At 41.3% G+C, this 4,509-nt stretch overlaps 1 pseudogene; it reads left to right on the forward strand.

Moving 5' to 3' along the window:
- The first annotated feature begins 434 nt into the window (after positions 1–434).
- Positions 435–4,232, forward strand: LOC147986064 (uncharacterized; annotated as a pseudogene).
- The last annotated feature ends 277 nt before the right edge of the window (positions 4,233–4,509 follow it).

Below are 4,509 nucleotides of genomic sequence, written 5' to 3' on the forward strand. Positions count from 1 at the left end.
GTCTTATGATTTCTGGCACTTTTGCCGCCTAATATAAAGGAATTCTACTCTTAAGGATTTAGATATGTTTCGGTCGTATTTACAAGAGGAAAGTATCGTTTTCCCCCTCAAATCCTGTCTGATGGACCGATTTCCCCCCAAAGTCTAAAACCGGATCAATCAGCCCCTAAACTCTCCAAAACCGGATCAATTCTCCCCCATGGTGGTTTTGCACCAGATTTAGGTGGTTTTGACTAGTCTCCTTGCTGACTGGACAGTGCTGACTTGGCAGATTTCAGGTGTTTTCATCGATTGGGGGAGCCGGTCGACCAATCAGCCCCCAATTCAGGTGATTTCGGTCCATGTGCATCGACCAACCTCCCTGTGCCTGGACGACGACGCCCAACCTTGCCGCGACGGCGTCAAGCACACCGGCGGCGTCCGCCCACGCCACCATGGCGTCCACCCTGCCGCCGGCCTCCACGCCGCCCGATGGTGAGTCAACCGCCCCCCTTTCTTTCCCGTCGAAGTCATCTACTGCATGATCTTAGTTTAGGAGAAATCAGAGCTGCGCTTAGAAGTCATCTACTGCACCCAATTTTGCTGCCATGGCAGGCAGATGGTGGAGGTGTAGGGTAGATCATAGGAAGATTGTTTTTATGGGTAGGTCCTGAGCTATGTAATGAGGTAAAGATTGTTTTTTTGGGCAGGTCTTGTCGATGAGGCAGCAGATGAAGAAGAAATAAGTTATGTGTCACTACATTATTTTGGCAAATTTGAGACAGTGGATGGATTGCTTGTATACAACGGAGGTCTGATGATTACTTTTCCGTTCGATAGGAAAAGCCTAAAGTTTGAGCTTTTGTTGTCTTATGCTCAGGACATGTATCATGTACAAAGAGGACATTGTAGGGGGGATTATAGTTACAAGATGCACTGGCTTGTTCCAGGGAAAAAACTGAGTGAGGGTTTGCAATTTATTTTTGATGATTCAAGTGTGGAGAAGATGGGGAATGCAACACCTATTGGGTCATGTGCAGAGATCTATGTGGAGGAAGTGCAGTTGTGTGAAGAAGCAGTAAAGCAGTTGCAAAACAGAGTAGATGATGTGCCTGTGGTAGATGATGTGCCTGTGGTAGTTTCAGAAACATATTCCAAGCATAAAGGTAGCAGATTTGCATTGGTAAATGTGGATGCTGTGGAGACAAACATGGTCAATGAGATGTTTTTATCAAATGTAGCAGCTTTAGCAGAACAAAGAGCAGAGCCAGAAGTTGTTGTAGGTGTGAAAAGGACAGCTGCTGAGGAAGAAAATTTGAGGATAATAAGTGAGGCTAATGACTTTCTTACTACATTTGAGAGTCCAGTGAAGATTAAGAAAAGTAGAGCAAGTAGAGTTGCAACTAAAAGAAGAAAAGTACCTCTTGCAGCTCCAGTTTCAGCAACTACATCTTCAGGTGCAGCTCAAGGTGCATGTGCCCATCCTCCAACTCCAGGTGCAGCCCAAGGTGCATCTTCTTCATGTCCAGGTGCATCTTCTTCAGCTCCAGTAGGAAATAAAGCAAAATCTGCAAAGACCAAAGCAGTAGCAGGTACACCACAGAGAGGAACAATGCCACAATTTACTCAAGGACAGAACCCAGCAGCTACTTCTGAATTTGAGTATACATCTACAGATCATGTTGAAAATGGAACAAGTGCTAATGAAGTATTACATGAAAATGTAAAAGAAGGAGAAGAAGGTGATGATGAAAGTGACATTGACTACCAGCCTTTGTCAGAGCACAGTTCTGCTGAAGAATCAGAGGTAGAGAAATTAAGGAAATTAGCAAGGGAAATTAGGAGGTAGAAGAGAGCAAAGAAATTAGGGGATGCTGTGGGGCCTGTCATCAAAGATAATAATGTGATTGAAGGATTGTCTGGTGATGAGAAGCTGGATGGCATAGAAGATGATGTTGTGTCATCAGATGATGACTGCTCTTTTGATGAGGAAAGTGATGGTGAGGGGGCCACACAGCTAGTGAGAAGGAAAAGTGAATGGAGAAAATATGACAGCAAATCAGAAATTCCTACATTTGAGATAGGAATGGTTTTTAGAGGAAGACATCAGATGAAGAAAGCTCTAATAAAATATGGCATTAAGAAACATGTGCATATTGCTTTCACAAAGGATGAAAATCATAAAGTAGGTGCAAAGTGTACTTGGCCTGGCTGCAACTGGATGATCTATGCTTCTAAAACTACTAGAAATAAGTGGCTACAGGTGTCTACCTTTGTAGATGAGCACCATTGCATTCCAAGAAGAGATAACAAACTGGTCACATCAACTGTTATTGCTACAAAATATGGCAGGCTTATAAGAGCAAATCCAAATTGGAAGTTAGAAGATTTGAGGAAAACTGTACTTGAGGACTTATTTGCTGATGTGACAGTTGCACAGTGCAAGAAGGCAAAGAGAATGGTCATGCAGAAACTATTGCATTCCACTGAAGGAGAGTACTCAAAATTATTTAATTATCAGTTAGAGCTGCTGAGAACTAATCCTGGAAGCACAGTTGCAGTGAAGTTGGACCATAATGAAAAGGATGGGTCATATGTATTTCAAAGGTTTTACATGTGTTTTGATGCCTTGAAGAAAGGTTTCTTGGCAGGTTGTAGAAAAGTTATTGGCCTTGATGGTTGTTTTTTCAAAGGTGCTTGCTATGGACATATGTTGTGTGCTATAAGAAGAGATGCAAATAACCAGATGTATCCTATTGCTTGGGCTGTTGTGGAGAAAGAAAATTATGAGCCATGGTTCTGGTTTCTTGCCAAAATAAACCAGGACCTGAAAATAAGCAATCAAGGAGATGGATATGTATTTATGTCAGATCAACAAAAGGGACTTATAGGGGCAATGGAGGACATTTTTCCTAAAGCTGAGCATAGAATGTGTGCAAGACACATATATGCTAATTGGAAGAAAAAACACCCAGACCATGATCTTCAGAAAAGGTTTTGGAGATGTGCAAAATCACCAAACAAAGTGATTTTCAACTACAATAGGGCCAGGCTAGCACAATTTACTGTTGAGGGTGCAAAAGATATGATGAACACTGATCCAGTACATTGGAGTAGGGCCTACATGAAGCTGGGGTCTAATTGTGATTCAGTTGATAACAACATGTGTGAATCTTTCAACAACTACATCCTGTTAGCTAGGTACCTTGCTATTGTCTCAATGCTTGAGTGGATCAGGTGCAAAATTATGGTGAGGGTACAAGAAAATAGAGGGAAGTCAGTTAACTGGAAAGGAACTATATGTCCCAACATTTTCAAAAAACTGAAGCAAAACATAAGGAGATCAGATTTCTGCCATGTGCTGTGGAATGGGAAAGATGGATTTGAAGTGCAAGAGCATGAGAAATTCAAATTTACTGTTAACTTGTAGCTCTGGACTTGCTCGTGTAGATATTGGCAGCTGTCAGGTTTACCCTGCTGCCATGCCATTAGTGCTATCTATAAAACAGGACAGAAAATTGATGATTATATTGCTCCTTGCTACTCCATAGAAGTGTACAACAAGATATATGATCATTGCTTACAACCTTTGGAGGGAGAGGAGAGTTGGCCTATTTCAACAAATCCAAAGCCACAACCACCTGGTCACATTAGCTTGCCTGGAAGGCCTAAAACAGAAAGAAGGAGAGAGGAAGGAGAAAAACCTAAGGGTACTAAGATGAGCAAAGTAGGTGGCAAGATCACTTGTAGTTCTTGCAAAAGGCAAGGACATAATAGATCAAGCTTTAAGAACAATGATGCAGCTAAACATCATGGAAATGCTCATTTGGTCAGAGAAGCTGCAAAACAAAAGAAGCAAGACAAAGAGGCTTTTGATGCTCTTCAGACTCAGAAAGCTGTGCTTGAAAAGCAGGTTAAGATGACACTTGTTAGTACTAATGAAAAATTGGTTGCTTTTTGTTTCTACTAATGAAAACTTGGTTGCTTTTTTGTTTATACTAATGAAAACTTGTTTGCAGGCTGCTGATATAAAAGGCAAGGCAATGACTGTGCAACCTAGGCCAAAGAAATGGGAAGTTAGAAGAAAACTAGGAACCCTGAGGATCAATGAACCTACATCTCAACAAAGCTCACAGCCAAGCTCTCAACAGAGCTCACAACCAAGCTCTCAACCTAGAGTTCCACAACATTGTGTGTTCAACCTTGCTGCATACAAGGAGGCACTAAATGCTAAGAAAGGGGCATCCATTTGATTACAAAATTTGTGATACTGTGCTAAATTTGTGCCACACTTGTCCTAAATTTCTGCTTCTGTTAATTTGAGGCACAATTTCTGCTACTATAATTTTTTGGATTAAAACAAAGAGGACAACAGAGTTGAAAACATTTATGCTTGAACATCTTCAGTACATTTGATCACTGCATTTGTTCAGTACTTAACTAGAAACTCTGACAGTGCATACATAACTGCATTTGTCCAGTACCTAACATACAAACTTAACATAGAAACTTAACTGCATTTCTCCAGTC

Source organism: Triticum urartu, chromosome 2A (assembly GCF_056163025.1).
Source record: "Triticum urartu cultivar PI428250 chromosome 2A, HENAU_Tu73, whole genome shotgun sequence".
In the NCBI taxonomy this organism is placed as follows: domain Eukaryota; kingdom Viridiplantae; phylum Streptophyta; class Magnoliopsida; order Poales; family Poaceae; genus Triticum; species Triticum urartu.